The sequence below is a fragment of the Sorex araneus genome, chromosome 8 (assembly GCF_027595985.1).
Source record: "Sorex araneus isolate mSorAra2 chromosome 8, mSorAra2.pri, whole genome shotgun sequence".
NCBI lineage: Eukaryota > Metazoa > Chordata > Mammalia > Eulipotyphla > Soricidae > Sorex > Sorex araneus.
This window is the reverse complement of record NC_073309.1, coordinates 46,480,332-46,492,076: the sequence shown is the minus strand read 5'-3', so window position 1 is coordinate 46,492,076 and position 11,745 is coordinate 46,480,332. Positions and strand designations below refer to the sequence as shown.

Below are 11,745 nucleotides of genomic sequence, written 5' to 3'. Positions count from 1 at the left end.
AGGACTTCCCAGGACAGTGAGGTCCGCTCAGAAGCCAGGACCGAAGTTTACCCCACCGGGAGCAGAACTGTGTGAATGTTCTAGAAAGTGGCGGGATTGACCAGAGAAGGGGAAGTAGGGGAAGGACCTTGGCAAGTGTGAGGTTCTCCTATACCATCGTGATTCCGAACTGGGTGCCGGGAATAGAGCCTGGATCAGCCACTGTATATAATTATTGTTCTGTTTTTGCTACACCCATTAGTGCTCAGGGCACTTACTCCTAGCTCTGCACTCAGGGATCTCTCCTGGCAGAGCTCAGGGAGCAAATGTGGTGTTGGGGATCAAACCCGGGTTGACCATTTTCAAGGCAAAGAGTACCTGATGTACTATTGCTCTGGTCTGACAACCTAATTTAAATGGACCAAAGATTTAAGCAGACATGAATTTAAGAAGCACATGAATAGATCATGAATTCATAGGAAAAAGAAATGAAAAATCTATGAGCATACCATTAAACCACTTGCTAATGATTTATTAACATGGTTTAATTAGTTTGTATATGGCTTATTGGTGAATAAACTAAAATTAATAAGACTGACAATCCCAAGTTGTATTGGATCAACTAGAACTATATTTCCTAAGTGTAAAATGGCTCAACAGGGGCTGGAGCAATAGCACAGCGGGTAGGGTATTTGCCTTGCACACGGCTGTCCCGGGTTTGATTCCCAGCATCCCATATGGTCCCCTGAGCACCGCCAGGAGTAATTCCTGAGTGCATGAGCCAGGAGTAACCCCTATGCATCGCCGGCTGTGACCCAAAAAGCAAAATATATATATATATATATATATATATATATATATAACATACATCGCTTTACACGAAGGGAATGTTTATGTATAGTCTTACACAAGGCTAGTAGCAAATGTTCATAGCAGTATTGTTTATGATAACATCATATTGAAAATAACCAAAATATTTAATAGGAGATAAAGTGAATTCTGTGCTATTACTGTACAACAGAATATGACCCAGCAATTAAAAAAATAGCAAACTGTTAGGTGTGATGCCCTAGGTGTTTCTCAGAAGCATACGTGAGTTGAAAGAAATCAGAGTAAGTACTCCGTTTCCCCCATTATATGATTTATTAATATAATTATATTATATAGGATATATACTCCACAGCAAAGCCTGGCAAAGTACCTGTGACAGATTCGATATGCCAAAAACAGTAACGACCAGTCTCAAAGTGGGGACGTTACTGGTGCCCGCTCCAGCAAATCAATGAACAATGGGAGGACAGTGCTACAGTGCTACAGGACATATACTCATTATATTTTATAAATATGTATATTTGTAAATGTAAATATATATCTATATACATATATCCATGTATATCACTGTATCACTGTATAACTGTATCACTGTCATCCCATTGCTCATCTATTTGCTCAAGTGGGCACCAGTAATGTCTCCATTGTGAGACTTGTTGTTACTGTATTTGGCATATAGATTACGCCATGGGGAGCTTGCCAGGCTCTGCAGTGCGGGCGGGATACTCTTGGTAGCTTGCCGGGATCTCTGAGAGAGATGGAGGAATTGAACCCAGGTCAGCCGCATGCAAGGCAAACACCCTACCCACTGTGCTATCGCTCCAGTAAATAATATATAATTATATATTCTAATTCATTAATTATATATTATAATATAATATTTTATATGGTATACATCTAAATATATAATTTATTGCATGTTATATACAAAATGATATGTATATAATTATACAATATATCATAATATAATTAGTGGATTATAATATAATTATATATTGTGTATATAATTATGATATATTATAATATAATTAGTGGATTATAATATATAGTTATATATCATTTATATATAAATAATTATACTAAATATATACAGCCAGGCCAGAATGTGACCATGTAGAAGGAAGGTTTATATATAATATCACTGTATCACTGTATCACTGTCATCCCGTTGTTCATCGATTTACTCAAGCAGGCACCAGTAACGTCTCCATTACACCCAGCCCTGACATTTTAGCAGTCTCTCCTCGCTCGTCTTTCCCAAAAATTGGAGGCTCGGGGCTGGAGAGATAGCACAGCGGGTAGGGCATTTGCCTTGCACGCGGTCGACCCGGGTTCAAATCCCAGCATCCCATATGGTCCCCTGAGCACGGCCAGGGGTAATTCCTGAGTGCAGAGCCAGGAGTAACCCCTGTGCATCGCCAGGTGTGACCCAAAAAGCAAAAATAAATAAATAAATAAAAAATAAAAATCTTGTAGGTCTAAAATATATCAACGGCAGACCTCCACAAATATTTTAAAAAATATATTATGATATATCATAATATAATTAGTGGATTATAATATAATTATATGTTATGTATATAATTATATGATATAATATAATTAGTGGATTATAATATAATTATATATTATGTATATAATTATATGATATATTATAATTAGTGGATTGTAATATAATTATATATTGTGTATATAATTATATGATATATTATAATATAATTAGTGGGTTATAATATATAATTATATATTATTTATATATAAATAATTATACTAAATATATACAGCCAGGCCAGAATGTGACCATGTAGAAGGAAGGTTTATATATAATATCACTGTATCACTGTCATCCCGTTGTTCATCGATTTACTCAAGCAGGCACCAGTAACATCTCCATTACACCCAGCCCTGAGATTTTAGCAGCCTCTCCTCGCTCGTCTTTCCCAACAATTGGAGGCTCTTTCAGGGTCGGGGAATGAGACCTATCGTTACTGTTTTTGGCATATCGAATACACCACGGGTAGCTTGCCAGGCTCTGCTCTTCAAGTAATATTCAGAAAAAAATATAAAAATGACTAAAACAAAGAAATAATGGAACACTTTTTCTTAAAAATTGATAATCCTTAAAGATAATCTTTAAGGATAGGTAATATGTAAAAAAGGCAGATATATCTCTATAACTCATCGTGTTCCTATGTAAACTCTCTTGCAGATATATATCCGTCTTTGTCTTCATCTTCTTTATCAAAAAATATCTTCCACCAAAACATCATGATGATTGTCATTTACCACTGTTCCATGCTTCTCAAACTCCTTCTTTACATACACTTTAACCTCTTCTTTAGAGTTTCCAGTCATCATTAAGATCCATTTCTTGGAATGATTCATGGGATCTTGGTCCATTTCGAATCTCCAGGAGATCTATGTTGAATATCAGTGTACTCTCTGGGGGAATTTTACCTTGCAGTGGTTGGCCTTGGCTCGACCCCAGCTCTGTGTGTCCTTGAGCACCTCCAGAAGTGATCCCTGAGCAACAGTCAGGGTACCTCCCCCTTTTCCTTCTTTTCCATAGCCTAGGGCAGGAGGAATGATGAGTTTTTTCTTCTCTCCTACACACATTCCCTTCAAGCCCTGGTCCCATCCTTTAAGGCCCTCCAGGATGCCCAAGGTAAACCAAATGGGCTGCCCATTATTATGTTTGTGAGTGGAGCAGAAGAGAGAGCCGTCCCTTTCTAAGTAGCCTTCGTAGTGAACCAGCATCAAATCTCCTCCCTTGGTCCTGCGATGGCAGATGAAGGGCTTCTGGAGAACTTCGATCTTCACATCGGGCTCAGGGATCAGAGCCCCACTCAGCACTGGGACCAGCAGCGCCAGAACCATGCTCCACAAGAAAAGCCTCATGTTGCTGACGCAGAAATGCAGCTCCGATGAAGATTGGGGGCCCCCGACCTCATAAAGTTATTAACGGAGTTGAAAGATTAAGGATAACGGCCCTTGGTGAGCCCATGACTACTCCATGACTATAATATAAATATATATAAATAATAATGCATGTTACCATTACATTACCACATATATTACATATTACCAAGGATATTACCAAGGATATACCAAGGATATACAAAGGATATAACAAGTATATTACCAAGAATAGTGCCAAGTATATACCAAGGATATACCGAAATATTACTAAGGATATTACCAGTAGACACTAATTACATATTATATTGCATATAATGTTATGTTATAATATATAAAATATATTACATGATATATTATATTTTATATATTACCAAGTGTATTGCCAAGGATATTATATATTACCAAGGATAACGGCCCTTGGTGAGTCCATGACTATTCCATGACTATAAATATATATAAATAATAATGTATATTACCATTATATTACCAAGTATATTGTATATTGCCGAGGATATTACCAAGGATATACCAATGTTATACCAAGTATATTGCCAAGGATATACCAAGATATTACCAAGGATATTACCAATATATATTATATTATATTATATACTATAATGTATTATATTATATATTATATATTACATTATATATAACCAAGTATATTACGAAGGATATTATATATTACTAAGGCTATTACCAAGGATATACCAAGCATATTACCAAGCATATACCAAGAATATTACCAAGCATATACCAAGGATATCACCATGGATATAACAAGGATATACCAAGTATATTACCAAATATATTATCAACATATAATATATGACATATTATATCATATTGTGATATAATATTATATGTTATATATCATATATTATCAAGTATATTACCAAGGATATTGTATATTATCAAGGATAACGGTCCTTGGTGAGTCCATGGTGAGTCCACTCACTCACTTGGTGAGTCTATTCCATGACTATTCCATGACAATATGTAAATATATATAAATGATAATGTGCATTGCCATTATATTATCAAGTATATTACCAAAGATATTACCAAGAATATACCAATGATAAACCAAGGATATACCAAGTACATTACCAAGGATATTACCAAGTATATTACCAATATATTTTATATTATATTATATATAATACTATGTTATATATTATATATCTTACCAAGGATATTGTATATTACTAAGGATAACAGCCCTTGGCGATTCCAGGACTATTCCATGACTATTCAATGACTGTAATATAAATATATAAATAATAATGTATATTACCATTATATTACCAAGGATATTGTATATTGCCAAAGATATTACCAAGTATGTTACCAATATATTATACTATGTACTATATATTATGTCATTATATATCACATATCATATATCATACATATGATATATGATATATTACATCATATATATTACCGAGGATATTACAAAGGATATTGTATATTACCAAGGATAACGGCCCTTGACAAGTTCATGAGTATTCCATGACTATTCCAACTATTCCATGACTATAATATAAATATATATAAATAATAATGTATATTACCATTACATTACCAAGGATATTATTTATTACCAAGGATATTACCAAGTATATATGCCAAGGATATACCAAGGATATACCAAGTACATTATGAAGGATATCACCAATATATTATGTTATATATCATATATCACATCATATATTTCATATATTACTTAGTATATTACCAAGAATATTTTATATTACCAAGCATAATGGCCCTGGGTGAGTCCATGACTATTTCATGACTATTCCATACTATAATATAAATAAATATATATAAATAATAATGTATATTACCATTGTATTACCAAGGATATTGTATATTATTAAGGATATCACCAAGTATATTACCAACATATATCATATCATATATAATATATAATATAAATATAAAATATATAATAATCACATATTATATCATATATATTACCAAGTGTATTACCAAGGATATTGTATATTACCAAGGATAACGGCCCTTGGTGAGTCCAGGACTATCCCATGACTATTCCATGACTGTAATATGAATATATATACAAATAATGATGTATATTACCATTATATTACCAGGGATATTGTATGTTACCAGGTATATTACCAAGGATATTACCAATACATATTATATTATATATTATGTATTCTATTATGATATATCATATAACATGATATATTGTATTATATATTATATATTTTATCATATATTTATACATTACCTATATACATTACCAAGTATATCACCAAGGATATTGTATATTATCAAGGATAACGGCCCTTGGCGAGTCCATGAGTATTCCATAACTATTCCAGACTATTCCATGAATATAATATAAATATATATAAATAATAATGTATATTACCATTATGTTACCAAGGATATTGTTTATTACCAAGAATATTACCAAGGATATTACCAAGCATATACCAAGGATATTACCAAGTACATTACCAATATATATAATATATTATATATCATATAATATACTATATATTATATATTACCAAGTATACTACCAAAGATAATGTTCCTTGGAGAGTCCATGACTATTCCATGACTATTCTATGACTATAATATAGATATTTATAAATAATAATGTATATTACCATTATATTACCAAGGATATTGTATATTATCATGGATATTACCAAGAATGTTACCTATATATTATATATTATGTATTATTATATATAACATTTTATATTATATTATATATTATACATTATATACATTACCAAGTATATTACAAAGGATATTGTATACTACCAAGGATAACGGCACTTGGTGAGTCCATGACTATTCCATGACTATTGCATGACTATTCCTTGACTATAATATAAATATATAAATAATAATGGATATTACCATTATATTACCAAAGATATTTTATATTACCAAGGATATATATACCATGTATATAACAAGGATATACCAAGTATATTACCAAGGATATTACCAAGAATGTATATATTAAGTATATACCAATGATATTATCAAAGATATTACCACGGACATTACCTATATATAATATACAATACACAATATTATATATTATATAATATACAATATTATATTACATATTATATTTATTACCTATATATTACCAAGTATATTACCAAGGATATTGTATATCACCAAGGATAACGGTCCTTGGCGAGTCCATGACTATTCCATGACTATAATATAAATATATATAAATAATAATTTATATTACCATTATAATTGTGTTATAAAAACTCTGGTTTTCTGCCTCTCCCCTCCCACTTCCAGTATATATGGAGATAGTATGTCACTGTCACTGTCACTGTCATTCCATTGCTCATCGGTTTGCTCAAGTGGGCACTAGTAATGTCTCCATCATGAGACAAGAGGGGCAGAGGAATGGAACCCGGGCCAGCTGCGTGATAGGCAAACGCCCTATTGCTGTGCTATGGCTCCAGCCCAGAGACAGTATGTATAATTTCTTACATATATAATATGTATGTTATATTATAAAATCTATAACATGTGATTATAATATATATTATTATATATAATATATTATATTATTTACATAATTTGTTTATTATATATTTAATATATTGAATCCAGGTTGGCTTGCACAAATATATATAATCACAAATCACCAAATCCCATTAATCACCAATTTCTCGGGTGGGCTCAGTAGTATCTCATTTTGTCCTTTCCCTGAGATCTTAGAAGTCTATCTCAACTCGGCCCTCCTAATGATGTTGCACTGGGGGCTCTTCAGGGTCAGGGAATGAGATCCAGCTTGTTACTGGATTTTGCATAGGAACACACCATGGGAAGCTTACAAGGTTGTCCCACGTGGGCAGGAAACTCTCAGAAGATTGCCAGTTTCTCCCAGAAGGAGAAGTAGGCTAAAGATATTGCGTGGCCGGGCGCTTCTGAGAGCTTCCTTTTAAGTCTCTCTCTGGATGTTGGCCATTGATGGGATTACACACACCTGGGTTCCTCTGCTGGTACCTTCATGCATGAGGCCTGTCCGAACTTGTGGAGAGGGGCCTCCAGCATGGCTGTAGCTAGGTTCTGGTGGTCTTCGGCCGCCGGGAGCTCTGCTCAGGGTGGAGAGGGAAGCTGGAGCCCATTCCCTCTGAGGGGCCCCAGGGAAGACAGCCAGGCATGTGGGCAAGAGACTCTCTTAGTACATAATAATACTAAATTATTAGAAATAGGTAAATCATATATTTTATTTATAATATATTTAATAATATTTTATTATATTAATATTATAAATTTATATATTGTAAAATTAATTAACATAAATTTATTATCATTATATTATATGGATATTTCAAATATATAAGTATATTAAATATATATACATATGTACATACACCAAGAATGTATATTATTAATAATATATAATGTATAAGTATATAATGTATAATATCTATTATATAATATATGATATTATATATTTTATAATATATTACATAATTCTATGTAATATAGCAATATAAAATGTGTATAATATAAAACTCTATTATACTATAATAGATAATATATCTATTATATAATATATTATATATCAGAATCCAGAGTTCCGACCTCCATCAATGATCAAGAATCAGGGACGCTGTCTTGTTTGTCAAGGCATCAAAAATCAGATGGGCCGCAGAGCGGCTTCTTACAGAAATGCATCTAGACTGGGAGCTGTACTACGACTATGTGGCACCTGGGGAGGGATTTTCCCTCTCCACCCTGCTTTTCTGCGCAGAAAATGGCGGTGGCGGCATAATTCACTCGGCAAGAGCCACCCCCTAGACTTCCACCCAGCAGTAGGAAATTTGCAATGTTGTGGCTCATAAGCTATCATGGGAAGGAGGCGGTACCTGCACGCCCTCGGCCCAAATAAGATCCGGAGCTGCTGCTCTCGAAACAGACCCTCTGCTCCTAAAGACTATGATCCAAGAAGTCTTCTAATCCATTTTGGCACCCAGAGCGGCTTCGTACAGAAATACATCTAGACTGTGAACTAAACTAAAACATCAGAAATCCAAAACCGCACAGCCAAACAACGGCCGCATGAGCTCACAGAATTTTCAGTCTCAGCAATGAAAAGAAATTATTAAATGATGCCTTTTCAGCAGGCCTGATTGTTGGGGGAAGTTCCAAACAATAATAGTGAGTTCCCTATTGAAATATTGAATGTATTCAAAGTGTAGAGAATAAAATGAAGATCATTAGCTACTTAGGTGGGGGCTGGGTGGGAGGGGGGTACATTGGGGTTCTTGGTGGTGGAACATGTGCACTGGTGAAGGGATGGGGTTTCAATCATTATATGACTGAGACTTATACCTGAAAGCTTTGTATTTTTTTTTTTGGCTTTTTGGGTCACACCTGGCGATGCACAGGGGTTACTCCTGGCTCTGCACTCAGGAATTACCCCTGGCCGTGCTCAGGGGACCATATGGGATGCTGGGATTTGAACCCGGGTCGGCCACGTGCAAGGTAAAAGCCCTACCCGCTGTGCTATCTCTCCAGCCCCAAGCTTTGTATTTTTTCATGGTGATTCAATATAATAAAATGAAATTAAAAAAACAAATCAGATGGGCCGGACACATAATGCAATTCAGAGACAACCGCTGGACTAGAGCTGTTACCGACTAAATTCCACAGGATGTCAAAAGACCGAATAGCTGCCCACCAACGAGATGGTCAGACTTAAACCCTGAATGAACGGTTTGAGGCCATTCCTGTTCCTGGAGCAAAGAGATACCATTGGGCTGCACTAGCACGCAACAGGGATGAATGGAGACGTTACGGGTGCCTGCTCGAGCAAATCAAAGATCAACGGGATGACAAGTGATACAAGAGATGCAAGTGAAATTTATATTTTTTAATTTCACAATATATAAATTTATAATATTTATATAATATAAATATATTATATGATTTATATATTTACAATAATTTAATATTATTGTATATATTTGTACACAGCCGACCTGGATTCAATATATTAAATATATAATATATAAATTATATAAATAATATAATATTATATTTAATAATATGTTATAATTATGTATTATAAATTTTATAATATAATATACATATAGGGATCACTCCTAGTGGGCTCAGGGGACCATATGGGATGCCGGGGATTGAACCCTGGTTGGCTGCATGCAGGAAAAACACTTTATCCTCTCTACTATCACTCCAGCATAAAATAATCGTTTTTGTGTTTGTTTTAATTGCAGTGCTGGGAATTGAACTCTGAGCCTCATATGTACCTAGCAAGTGCTCTACCTCTGTGCTAGTATCTTGTTTCCACTTTTATAATGAATTCTGGAGACACTTGAGGCAAAATTGTTAAGGTTTGTTAAGGTGGTTCTGCATTGGTCTTTGTGCTAGGGTTAGTTTAGCTTTCATCTTAGACTTGTGATCTTTTGGGGTATGTATTGGATGACTTGGTGTTCGGTAAACTCTCTCCACTCTACATATTAGAAATCTAATCTCTCCCAGCTCTGTGTGAGCTCTGAGAAGTGTTTCACTTTTGATCTGGAGAAAGGGGGTCTTAAAATGGTGCTCAGAAGGCCCAGAGGCCCCTACTAGCAATTCTCAGCCAACCATACCAGCCAGTCAATGTAAGGACCCGAAGTGTTCCGCTCTGCAGTGCTGGAGTGCTCAGGGGCACTCCAGGCAGTGCTCGGGGGCCTCCAGGTCATGTATAGAAATCACTTATATAAATTTATATACACTAGAACTGCCTGGTGCCTGAAGAGTGCCAGGTGTGGGCCAAAAATCAAAAAACAACCAGGACGAAATCCACATGTTAAGGCCTGTCAATCTGATGTCATCTGATGTTTCCTCATGGTATGGGACTCTTGGGAAAATTAAATCTGATTTCCAGAAAGGATGCCTCAGCATCCCAAGAGCAGGGCCTCGGGGTCTTGATTGTGTGTGCCCCCCACTCAAAGGGGCTCCTGTTATTTTGCTTCTGCTCCTCACAGCACATGAGGCGTGTATCTCCCAGACAAAGCAACTTCTGCTGCATTCAAGTTCATGATCATAAACTACAAATCAGCAGCCTCAGAACATGCTGCCCCACGCATGGGAGAATGGGCTTTCCTAGAGACAAGAGAACCAACTGAAAGAGATTCTCAAATAAGTAGTTCCAAAATATTTAGAGATTATTGAGTATAAACCACTTTACTTTTCTGTATGTTTGAAGTCCGTTATAATTTACAAAAAATCAAAAAGGGGAAACCAACAGTTTAAGTGAAAGGGCAATCTAAATTTGAATGAGAAATTAAAACCCACCACCAGTTAGCTCATTCCTCCTTTCTTCCTGGTAACCCAGGCTGCCCACACCCCAGCCCGGCAGCCAGTCATCTGTCAGAGCCTTTGTGTGAAATTCCTTAAGTCATATGGCATTTGCCTTGTCAAACAAAAATCCAAGGATTTCTTTCTCATTCCCAGAGCAAGTAGGAATGTTTCATTTGCTCAGAGTCCAGCAGAAGCTGGGCTTGATTTATATAATTTAATATTATATAAGTATGATTTATATTATAGTTATATAAAAATCATTATACATAATATATGTAGTATTATATATAATGTGAGATGCAGATCAAAACAACCTTGAGATACCACCTCACACCACAGAGGCTAGCACACATCCAAAAGAACAAAAGCAACCGCTGTTGGAGAGGATGTGGGGAGAAAGGGACCCTTCTACACTGCTGGTGGGAATGCCGGCTAGTTCAGCCCTTTTGGAAAACAGTATGGACGATTCTCAAAAAACTTGAGGTTGAGCTCCCACTTGACCCAGCAATACCACTGCTGGGAATATATCCCAGAAAAGCCAAAAAGTATAGTCGAAGTGACATATGCACTTATATGTTCACCGCAGCACTGTTTACAATAGCCAGAATCTGGAAAAAACCCGAGTGCCCTAGAACAGATGACTGGTTGAAGAAACTCTGGTACATCTATACA

At 35.3% G+C, this 11,745-nt stretch overlaps 1 pseudogene; it reads right to left on the bottom strand.

Moving 5' to 3' along the window:
* Positions 1–2,981: 2,981 nt before the first annotated feature.
* Positions 2,982–3,708, bottom strand: LOC129406770 (peptidyl-prolyl cis-trans isomerase FKBP14-like; annotated as a pseudogene).
* Between the last annotated feature and the right edge of the window lie 8,037 nt (positions 3,709–11,745).